Source organism: Meriones unguiculatus, chromosome 5 (genome assembly GCF_030254825.1).
Source record: "Meriones unguiculatus strain TT.TT164.6M chromosome 5, Bangor_MerUng_6.1, whole genome shotgun sequence".
In the NCBI taxonomy this organism is placed as follows: domain Eukaryota; kingdom Metazoa; phylum Chordata; class Mammalia; order Rodentia; family Muridae; genus Meriones; species Meriones unguiculatus.
In genome coordinates this window covers 321,117-333,240 of record NC_083353.1, presented here as the reverse complement: position 1 = coordinate 333,240, position 12,124 = coordinate 321,117, and the positions used below count along the sequence as shown (strand labels likewise).

General features: G+C 49.1%; 1 pseudogene; it reads left to right on the top strand.

The window, feature by feature from the left end:
* Nucleotides 1-268: 268 nt before the first annotated feature.
* On the top strand, nucleotides 269-11,728 carry LOC132654172 (grainyhead-like protein 2 homolog; annotated as a pseudogene).
* Nucleotides 11,729-12,124: the final 396 nt, after the last annotated feature.

Below are 12,124 nucleotides of genomic sequence, written 5' to 3'. Positions count from 1 at the left end.
AGCATTTCCTTTCTAAAGGCCATAAACTGTTTGGCTGCAGCTTCCTCTATTTCTTTACGGATGGCAATATTCTGTTTGAGTTTATCTTCCTCTATGTCTTTACGTATCTTATTTGTTTCCTCTGTTATCATCTTCATGAGCATAGTTGTTAGGTCATCTTCTTGGATTTCAGTTATGGTGGGGTGTCCAGGGCTACTTGCCCCTGGGTAACTGGGTTCTGGAGATGCCATATTGCTCTGTCTTTTGTTGCTTGAGCTTTTACGCTGGCCTCTACCCATTGTGCTATCTTAGGTGTTTAGGGTTATTTTCTGGTGGTTCCTAGGGATCCTGTGGTGGAGAGAGTCCCCTTTGCAGAAAGCTGGTTTTTCCTGAAGGATGTCTTCTCAGCTTTTTGGGTATAGTCCCTGGATGGCTGGTGTTTTTTCAGTAGTTGCTCACCTCAGGGATATAGACCTGAGTTGTAACTGTGGTCTTTGTTAGTCGAGAGAGTTCTCCTCTCACCCAGGGAAGTCCTGAGGGCAGCTGCCCTGTTTCTCGGTTTCTTGTTGTAAATTTAATGATCAGCTGCTATGACCCAGTTGGACATCAGGCGCGCACAACTGTTTGTGCCTGTGTCTGGAGCACAGCTGAGTGATCGTGCCTTGGCCCCACTGGTCTGCTAGACTTTTTCTGGGAAACACAATGACTGTGTTTCATGGCCGCCGAGTTCTGATTACTGGTCACTGTGCTGATCCTGCTGCTGCTGCTCAGAATGAGAGTCCTCCCAGCGCCGCCATCTTGCCCGCGAGCCCGCAAATTATTTTCTGCTCACTGCTCATTCCACCAGTAAGATAGTTCTCATCCGAGACTCCAAATGATGTAACTGGCTCTGCTTTTCCTTGAAAATAATTCTAGTGTTTCATAACCTACTTTAAAACAAAACTGAAAACATTAGATTTTAATGAAGTATTTCTTCTGCTCTTAGTTCTTACATCATCTTCAGAAATAGTCCCTTCCCTGCATAAACCTGAGCTGCTCCTGCAGAATGAGCTGGCAGTTCCATTGTCTTCCTGGAAATCACTGCAGGAGTCAGTGCTGGCCACAGCAGCAGCAAGCTGGAGATGATCCAGGCTGGAGATGGTAGGTTCCTATCAACAGGCCTCTTTGCAAAATCCTGGAAGACAGGCAGGGCAGCTGGTACACTCTAATACCTGAACAACTGCAGCTGCTTCTCTGCCCTCTCTAGGGTCATGTTTGTCCTGGGGAGAGGCACACTCTTCTACCCTCCCCACTTCTCTGCAAACACGTTTTGAATGGAATCTCCTCCTCCTGAGATCTAAGCCTCTGTCCTCCATCATGGTACTTTTGGCTTGACAGAGCTCTGTTGGTGACTCCCGTTCTTTCCCAGGCTGGCCTTCTAGTTCACTCTCACACCAATATTCTCAGGGCATTCCTGTGCCACCCAAACTCTTAAATAGTTCAGAGGACCCTGAGGACATTGGGATGAAACGATCCTAATCTGGGGTTCCTCCTCTCCCTTGCTTCATACAGAGACATTCTAGTCCTTTTCCATGCAAGTCTCACAAACTCTTACACTGTCAAGTTCCTTCTCACCCTGGACCAGTGTCCTGGTTTTCCAGCCTTCATTGGTCCAGCTGGTTTCTGTAGATTTCTCATCCTCATCATCACAGTGCTTGGTGAGGCCAAGATGGGTTTTCCTCTTTTGAGGCAGGAGAAAGTAAAGAAAAAGCCAGCTTAGACCAGTTAGACCAGTTCCCCTAATTATTTGTTTTCTGGATATAGTCATTCCCAAAATGTGGGTGCCAGAAGGTGTTACCTGAAAATAGCTTCATAGACAAGCAAGTCTGTGAAACGGTTGAATCATTTCCATCCTACAGAAATTCTCCACTGCATAAAACGATAACACATTTATTTCATTACCAACTATTGCATAACAAACCACCCCTGAAGCCAGCAGCTTAGAACACAGGAAAAAAGCTGTCTCCTACTTTCCACGGGTCAGGATTCAGGGGAGACCCAGGTAAGGTGCCTGCTTTGGTCTCAGACACTGCAGTCCCCTGAAGACTTGGCAAGGCACTGGAGAATCAGCACCCAAGTTACCAGTGTGGTGCCTGGGTTTCCTATGGTTGCCACTGGGTGTCCTCAGAGTAAGTGATCCAGGAAGAGGGGAGCCACAATATCTCATACCCGTGTCTCAAAAACCAGAGAGCATCAATTCTGCACAGTGACGTAAGCCATGTATGAGATACCTAGCTGGGAGGTGTGTGAACTGAGTCTGGGCAACTCTGGAGGTCGCCTCAGAGGGGAGCTAGTGCAATTCGCTATCAATGTGCTGGTTTGAAGGCACAATCGATGAATAAAACATTCCAGGATGCTGGAATTTCATGGTGTATGCTTTGGAGGAAAACTACCAGGATGGTCGGGTGGGGAGTGAAGGTCTCAGAGGCTCGTGAGCGGAGGCAACAGGTGTGCCTAACTAGAAGAGCCTAGAACTGGAGACAGACTTGCAGTGACTGCCAGAGTGGGTGAAGAAGCTAGACCTTGTGTCCTGTGGTGCCTGAGACTCAAACCCTTCATTCTAGGAGGGCAAGCACAGACCTGTGGGACTGTACCTGATCACTTGAGCCCTGTTTACTTCCTCAGTGCTTCATCAGAGATAGGCAGGGAAAGGCCAAGTTTACAGGCAGAAAGGAAGAGCTCATGTCCCAGGCTCCCTAAAACTTGGAGACGAGAAAATCTAGATGCCTGGGCCGGGCCAAGCCCTCAAGAACTCTGTCCAGCGGCATCGCGTGTCCAGATTTCCACCTTTGTGAGTAGCATTAAAACTAAGATCACTTGATGGCTCAGCTCACGAAGGCCTTGCTTTTTTCCCTGTTTTTTTGCACAAGGGCTCCTGTTTGAAAGGGCCTGGCCTGGAGCTGGAGCCAGGTTGCTTGAAGGAAATGGGTTTTCTTCAAATGTTTACAGGGACTGTATCCGCAGATGCAGAAGAGGAAAAGAGAACGAAGGCACGGGAAGGTTAGAGGGAATGGAGAGGTGGTGGTGGGAAAGGCAAGAAGCGAGACAAGAAGGAAGGGTTAATTAAAGGCGAGCAGCTCACCTGAAAACTCAAGGATTTATCTTATCCCCTGTCACCAAGATGTCCCCACCCAATCTAACCGACCCCAACACTTTCGCCGCCCTTGGCCACAAGGTGGCACTCTTTAGACTTTCTTCCCCTCCAAAACAAACAACCAAAACAAAAAACCAAGGAGGGAGGGAGCAAAGACAGCGCACTGCCCCAACCAAGAACAGTTTGAAAACCCACCCCATCATGCTTAAAATCTATGACAAAGAGCCGTCTGGACGGAACCGCTTTGACTGCCAATCTTCAAGCACAGCCTGGGAATAGCCTGGTGGCCGGAGCCCAGGAGCACCACAGAGCAGAGCGCCCTGGGGTCCCTGAAACCCGACACCCAGGCGCAGAAACAGCAGAAACCAGAGCGAAATCCTTGAACTTCTTTGTACAGTTGCTTGCGGGGGGTTTTCAGGGAGCCTGGGGACCCGAAAGGAGCCCAGGCAGCCTATGGCGCATCCCTGATGTCCCAGGGACCCAAGAGAGGCCAGCGCTCCGGCTGCAACATGGATTGCCCAAGGTGCCCAGGTGCGGGCCTGGGGGGACTCTGCATGGAGGTGCTCCTACTGGTGCGCGCTGGACATGGGGACTCCGGGAGGACTGCAGACCAGCTTGCAATGCGGGGGAGGGGGGATTCGATCTTTATTTCATCCTGGACAAGTAAGTGCCTAGAGGATGGTGCTTTGCGGTGGGCCTTCCCCCAGGGTGAGACACAGCTGGGCTCAGGTCCCCAGCTGAGGGCCATCTAGGCTGCTTAGTCTGTTTTTCTTGATGTCCCTGGTCCCAAGCTTGCAAGTCCCACCCCGGGAGGATGCAGTTGGCTCTAGCTGTCTGATTACTTCCCACCTTGAGGAGAAGGGATTACAACAAGAGGTAGAACTTTCAGACACTTCCAAAGTTAGAGGCGAGGGCACTCTTAAAAGCCAGCCATCTCCTTTTACAAATGTCCAGCCACAAATGCAATGTCTGTTCTCATGGCATGATGCCTGATGACCCTGGGCACTCAGTGGAAGTCCAAGCCTTGGAGTCTCTGCCTCAGGGGCTCCGGCTAGTCCTTTGTAGGAACTTTGTCCCCCAGCCCCGCCCCCGCAGGGTGCTGAGCACCTGTCCTGCTCCCTACCCTATAGACAGACGCCAAAATCACTGCCACTCTTGCGCCTAATGTTATCAACCAAAAATGATTTCAGATACTGGCAAATGCCCCCAGAGCCCTTTGCCTTCAGAACTGAGCTGTAGGTGAGTTTGGGCTGTTGGCTTTTGAATGATGGGCTGCCAGGGAAGCCAGTGTGATTGGCCTCCTGACTAAAATGGACTCAAGGCCAGTTCCATACTTTCCAGATCCCCACAGGGTTGCCAAGTCGCAGTCACTCAAGTATGCTTCAGGCGCTCTGCTGAGAAGCAGCAACAACAATAAAAAGTCCCTCAAGATCCAGGCTCCTTAGCTCCGTGCCAGTGCCAGGAGAGGCGCTGGCCGTTACAGTGGTGGGGAGATGAATCTCACAGACTGGAAAGTGTTTGGGAGTTGGAACAAGAGTCCTGAAAAATAAGCTGGCTGCTGGACACCAAATGTGCTTCGCCCTTGCTGCTGGGGTTTGTTTTCCGCAGGAAAACTGGGCTGAGCTCCAGGTTCTTCTGGATAAAGTGAGCTCTCTCTCTTGCAGATTTACAAGAAAGTGGATACTGGAATTCAGGCCTGGGCTAAAAATGGGAACTCGTTTGTTACTTTAGCAGGTGGGAGCTGGCGCTCCTGGGTCAGGGTGACTCTGGGACTGTGTCTGGAACCAAAGGGGCTCCCCACTGTGCCCTTAGGAGCTTTGGGGCCTGAGCTGCCCCTCAGTTAGCAGGATGCTTGCCTAGAGTGCCTAAGCCCGGGGTTGTTCCCCTGCACCATAACCCACTGTAGAGGTGGTGCCTGCCTGGAAACCCTGCAGTTGGGAGGTGGAGGGAAAGGAGCAGGAGTTCAAGGGAATCCTGGGCTCCTGGGCTCCCAGGCTACATAGAGGGTTTGAATCTAATCTGGATTTCCAATTAAGACTGCCTCAAAAGACAAGCAAACAAACAATAACAACAAAAGCCACAGCCCAACCAGTTCCAAGGGGCCCCTGGGAAACTTGAACAAGCAAAGTCACCATGTCCCCAGAGGACGGCCCCGGTGCTATGAACGTAACCGGGTGTCCCACATCCACACCAAGTCTATAATTTGAACTGAACTTCTGGTCCAATTTATAAGTGAAATTTCTTCAGGTGATGGAAGGGTTCAAAAGATTCATCTCAGGATTATTTTTGAGAGGAGAACAACTAGATCAAAAGGTATAATTTTTGTTTCTTTTGGAAAAGAATAGGGAAGACATAATTTCTCTGCAAATACTGAAATGTACTAGAAGACAAACTATTGAAAACAGTTTGACAAGTTCAAAGTGTATGTGGACAAAGTAGAAAAAAATATAAGCACCTGTGAGCACTTAAATGAGTGGGTAATGAGGTCATTCTTATTTTTTTAATGTTCTTTGGCAAATAATGAGGGATGTCTGTGTAGCCTCAGGCTTGTGTCTTACAGAGAATGACAGGAATACACAAGCCAGGAAGAAGACTAGAGGGAGCTTTGCCTAACTGAGCACTGTGCTCTTCAGCGGGTGAACACTAGCATAAGGGAAATGCAGTAAGCTGCAAAGGTTCTGCAACCTAATTTACTCTCCAAAGACTGATCTTGGTATGGAAAAGCTAGTCAGAAAATAGCCTAACATTTTAACTTCCAAAGAAAAATATATGTGAAAGTTAATGCATGAACAACAGCATTCTGAATCGCTAATAATGAAGGAAATGAAAAGGCTCAAACGGGATAGTGTGCATTAGGCTGGCAGAGTTTTTTAGGGCATCACAGTGTCCAGCACTGGCCACCTGTGTCCTGTCTTGGTAGGGACAGTGTGGACTGGTGGTCTTGTGGACTTGAACTGCATGGTAGAATTCTTTAGAAAGACGGAAGAGCTGAGTTCCTACTGCCCAGAACAGTAGCTACTTGCCATATGTGTTCCCCATGCAAATGAGGGCATGAACTTTTAATTTTGTTTAAATTAAATAGTCTCATATGGCTACCATCTGAACAGAGAGGACCAGTGAAGATGCATCTGCAGAAAGTGTCATGTGCTTTTAGCACAGCTAAAGGTCTTCTTTTCCATCCAACGAGTCTTTATCTTGAAAAAAAAAAAAAAAAAAGCATTCAAAAGGAGCCCCTTCCTGCCTGTGGTAGTGCTGCTTGTAGCAAAACGCTGAGAATTACCTAAATGTTCAACAATGGGACCTAAGTAAGCCATGAAGCATGTAGAGCATTGGACACCCATTGCACAGTGTGCATGTTTGCAAGAGATTTCAGGAGAAATATCTAATACTTGTACTCTTATGATTCCAAACATTGTGTGTATTCCACCTTTGTAAGAAGCAAGGCCAGGCTTGATACCAATGGGAGACCAAGGCCAACCTGAGCGAAGTAACTAGATCCAGGCTCAGAACAGAGCAAAACAAAACTAATAGCTCTCTGTGTGTGTGTGTTTGTGTGTGTTTACACCTACTGTTAGGATGGCATTCTTCTCCAAAAGCTGAGTTTTAGCTTGCGATTTTCCAAATTTCTCTACAATAAACATACCAGTTTTATATTCAACAAAATGTGACTTTGAGGCTTTCCACTCTGTGTCTGCCCCTGTCGTGGTCCGGGAGGACTCCATGCTCGCTGGGCCTCCTCCAAGCACGGGCCCCATTCCAGCTCCCCCATCCCATCTCCCCTTTCTGGCTATGTGAGGGCACAAGCAAGGAAGCAAGCAAGAGTGGTGAGGGGGGATGAAAGCAGAATTACCTGTAGCTCTTGTTCTGCCATCTCTGTGCTCTCACACACCGTCACCTGCACAGACTTGAAAGTCAAGTTTCACCAGAGGCTGAGGCTCTAGGAAAAGGGGAACAAGTTCATTGGATCAAACATGTCACAAGAGTCAGACAATAATAAAAGACTAGTGGCCTCAGTGCCCATGCCCAGTGACCTCCCTACAATACCCGAAGAGCCTATACGAGTGAGGATGAAGCCTGGAAGTCGGTCCTACCTGGAGAACCCGCTGACTGCACCATCGAGCTATGATGCGCATCAGTGGGGATGAGGACAGTGCTGCTGCCTTAGGCCTTCTCTTTGACTACTGCAAGTCCCTCGAGACAGGAGAATTCTGCCTGTGAGCAAAGCAAGGGACAGCCAAGAAGACCCGGATAAAAGAAACTGTCTGGGCACCAGTGAGCGGAGGAGAGAACCGGGTGCAGGTGGAGAGTTCCAAGCGAGAGCAGTACAGCCTGTCCACCACAGAGAGTCCGGCCGTCATCCCCATGTCAGGCATCACTGTGGTGAAAGCTGAGGATTCCACACCGGAGTTCATGGCACCATGTGCACTAGCCCCCGCAGATGGCGAGGAGCTGCGGGTCGTCATATTTGAACAGACTCAGTATGACCTGCCCTCAAGCCAGCCACAGCTCCTATGTCAGGAACAACCAGCGCAGTAGGCCTGCAGCACTTACAGGGAGAGCTTCAGGGATGGGGCCTCAGAGAAGTCTCAGAGGACTTCTGCCTCTGCTGAAGACTATCTGAACGACCAGGCGGGGAGTGGAACATTTCAGTACATCCGGACACCACCAAATCTCTTCTTCAGAAGCAGGGGAGGGCCCATGACCTCCCTCAACAAAGGACAGTTCTATGCCGCAACACGCAGTGAGACTGGAGACAGCAAATGCTCACCCCAGCGGCAAAGTCAGGAGTGCGGCGATGGCAGTCTTCAGTGAAGGCAGAAACCGGGACCAACAGCTGCAATACTGCAGGTACTGGCATTCCCGGCAGCACACTGCCAAACCCAGAGCGTCCTCGACCTCGCTGACTACAAGGAGAGCTGCAGCACCACTGCAGACATTGAAGAGATCACACACAAGGCTGTTTCCTTCACCCGGGATGGGAACCAAGAGGCAAAGACTTTTCATCACCGTGAACTGCTCGAGTACAGATTTCTCCTCCCAGAAGGGCGTGAAAGGACTTCCTTTGACGATTCAGATTGACACATACAGTGACAGTAACCGCAGCAAGAAAGCCGTCCACAGAGCGCACTGCCAGATCAAGGTCTTCTGAGACCAGGGAGCAGAAAGAAAAATCCAAGAGGAAGACAGAAAGCAGAAGAGGAAGAAAGGGGAGGGCCAGGCCTCCCAACCCAGTGCAGCAACTCCTCTGAGGGAAGGCTGGCCGCCAACCTTTCCAGAAGAAAAGTGACCTCGCGTACTTGAACACCCTGCCTGACCTGCACTCGCAGCCCGTGCTCTTCAGTCCAGATGTTCACTCTGCGAGGACTGCACAGGTGTATTTCACCACAGATGATCAAGAGAAGCCGCGTCCTCGTTGAACGGATGTTCAGGCCATGGAAGAGTGGTTTGGTCCCACACCGTCTAAGCAGAGCAAAGAAGAAAATGTGCGGCTAGCGCTTTTGTACATGCGGAAGGAGAGTGATGAGGTGTCCCATGCTCTGAGGCTGAGTTCGCCCACAGTGAATGGCCTGATGGAAGCGCTGTCTGAGAAGTACGGGCTGCCAGTGGAGAAAACCACAAAGCTTTATAACAAGAGCAAAAAGGGAGTCCTGGTGAACATGAATGACATCGTTGAACACTCCTCAAATGGGGACACCTTCACTGAAACATGGAGAGCATGGTGGAAGGCTTCAAGATCACGCTTATGGACATCTGAGTCCCCTTGTCAGGAGCTTCTGGTGCACTCCTTCCTGGGAGAGGTGGGCTCGCTGCCCTCCAGCCTGGAGACCCATCTCACTCACCTCACCCATCTCCAGTGACTGTTACAAGACTGCTGGGAAGGGGGCGGGGTCTTGGACCAACTGTCAGCTCTTCCACTTGCTTGGAGCTGAAGCCTGTGCCTCTTGGCTAATCCCTTTGAGCCTGTCAGGCCCTTATTTATTGTCCACTTTTCCCCCAAGAGCCTGGAGTCCAGGCCCTCCAGCACTCTACAAGTTACTCTGATAGCTCCACATGAGACCCCTAGAACTCCCCCTTCAAGGGAAACTCAGCTAGTCCACTCATCACAAAGAGCCTGGGGAACTGTGATGTCTTTTTTCCTTACCTCTCCACATTTCTTGAGTGGATGGACAAGATGAGCTTCTTCTTGGCTCACTGGTCATGGGTGGGGTAAAGAGGACACCCATTTTCTGGCCCGGAACCTGCAGATGGCTCTGAGGAAGGTCATTTTGTTTAAATGCCTCCAGGGGATCTCAGCAAACAGCCACTGGGCCTTGTTCAGGAAGACATTCCGCTACCAGGTCAGTAATAAGGAGCACAAAGTTTGCTTGACAGCCGTTGTCAGGAGCCCTTGATTATGCTGGAGGACTTTAACCGAGATGCCACAAAAGGGCGGCAAGCCAACGCCAGAATGGTTTTTGAATCCTGCTTTAATGACACTAATCACATAGATATCTAAGAATAGCATAGCACATTATACATCTTATGGGGAATACAACCTGGCCACAGGTACGGGCTCAGAGATGTTGCCTCTGGAATCGGTGTTTAGGAGTCTTCTAGGTCAAGGAACTTTGCAGTTCCCGCCGGGCCTAAGACGCATCTTCTGGTGAATTGAAGGGCCTTGGAGTTTCTCTGCTCCAGCCAGGCCTCAGATGTAAAGGAAGCTGCGGTTGATCAGGAGCCACCTTCCAGGGCCGGTCTGATGAGGTGGTCCCTCCCGGGCCAGTTTGTTAAGCTGCTCTGGGATTTTCAAACAGCCGTTCGGGAATAGGCTGGGTATGGGCGGTCTTGGGGCTTCCTCACCGAGAGTCTAGCCTGCCGTGCCTGTGTAGGCTCAGGCTGCAGTTTTATACACTTTTTGGGGCATGGATGCCTTATAGATCTTTCACAAATACCAGCTGCTAATCAGCTGACATCACCTAATTTCATTACTTAATGCCTTAAGGGTGTTGCCCAGTCACTGTTACCAAAAAATGGCTCTTAATTTTGCTCCTGACAGCTCTGCTGTCTTTAGGCTCGTTACGGAGAGAGAAACAGAAAAAAAAAAAAAAAAAAGGTAGTGATTTTAAGTTTTCCTCCTTAGCGGCATGGTAGCCAGTCCTTAGTCCTAGGGAAGGAATGCTGGGCTCCCTCCCCCTTTCTTTTAATCATGATCTGTGGCCTGAGCCATCAGCTCAATGACACACGAGATAAAGCGAACAGGGATTCAACATCCCTTCCAAGATCCTGGCCTGAACCCTCCACTTTGTTAAAGCAGAGAGAGATGCTGGCAGCACACTTACCATCTCTTCACTCCCACTTTACTTGCTCATGGTTTCCAGTTCTCTGTGTCCCAGGAAGTCTTCACGCACTGCAGGGCAGGTTGGGTAGCTGTGCTCCTGTTCCTGGCGTCATGGGGACAGATGGGACCTTTGGCGGATTGGCTGGGTGCTCTGGTCATGTCTTCCTCTTCCATCTGAAATATGGGTAGGGGACAGCACATCCTTCACGGAGCAGCAGGCAGTGTTGACCTCCAGATCTGCTGTCTTCCACCATAGCAACATGGCTAGCCAGGCTATGTCAGGCCTTTCACCACATAGCTCCACAAATTGGGACTTCTGGACTGAGGCTTCCCATTCCACAACTCCCTCAATTCTCCTTGGCTATAGCTCCCTGTCAGTAATCATGACACCAAATAATATGCAGCTCACAGCTTTGCACTAGCTGCAAGTTGAACCAAGCACTGTCACTCTTTGACATAAATTCTCACAGATTTGGTCTTTTAAAAGGAAAGTCTGATAACTGTGCCAGTGCCACCTTCCTAGTGAGGCATGCATGTTCACAGAAAAACAAAGAAAGATAGAAAACTCCAGGCCCTCCCCTGGAAAAGGTGTTTATAATTTAGCTATGTTTATTCAGTACTCATTCCGGACAGTGGGTGGATTCAGTTGTTATCTGATTTGCATAGTTATGAAACCATGAACAGTTGTTTACACTACAAAAGAACAAATTCCCTTAAAAAAAATAAGCTACATAACTCAGCTTGGGTTGAATTCCATAAGAGGCCCTCCTTCACTGTGGAAAAAGGGAATGGGAAAAGGGGGAGATGAAGTGAGAGGGAGGGCCTGGGAGGGCAAGCTATGATATGGAGAAAAGCTAATTAATTAATTAACGACCAAAAAACACCCAAACTAAATGACAGCCTGGTATCTGTTACTTTTTGGATCACTCTAATGGTTTTCCATCAGCTGCTCAATTGCTCTAGTCCTAATGATCTGGCCCTTTCCTTTCTTCTCCTGGCAGCTTCTCTATTCTTACTGCCCATTGACACCCTCGGTGAAGATAAGCCAAGGAGAATGGCAGGAGATGAGGACTTTGCTGCAATGGGTATGTTCAAAGAAACAGTCCCAGCACAGTCTGTTAGGCTAGGTTGCTTAGCAAGCTCTGATGTCATCACCTGCCACCACCAGGTAAAAGCCAGGTGGAGCTCCAGATATGTAGGACCTGTCTGTCACTGCTCCTTCAATCTGACTTTCTCTCCTGGGGCACTCTCCCCTCCACCATTTCCCACTGTCTTTCCATCTCTTTCCCACTCTGCCCTTAAATAAACCTCTTTGCATCAAACTTGTTGTGCAGTGTTTAATTCATATACTATTGCAAAGTATCTATTTTTTCATTCATTATGTGTGATGAAAAGCAAATCGTGACATTAAATAGAGTCATGAGTGTCTGATTGTTGCAAGTTTGCATAGTGAAGAGGACCAAAGGCTCTCTCGGAGAGCCGCCTAGCTGCAATATCAGCTCTGTGTCTCCTGTGGTGATAAAACTTAGAAGTAGAATCCCAGAGGTTCATGGTGTTGTGATATATAAATTACATGCTACAAACAGGTGTGCTACAAGAAAGTTTCTTTTGGGAAAACTGAGGCAGACCGTGTGGGCCAGCATAAGAGAGAAGAGAATACAGAGTGGGGAGGGAGACAGAAGGACAGGCAGAGA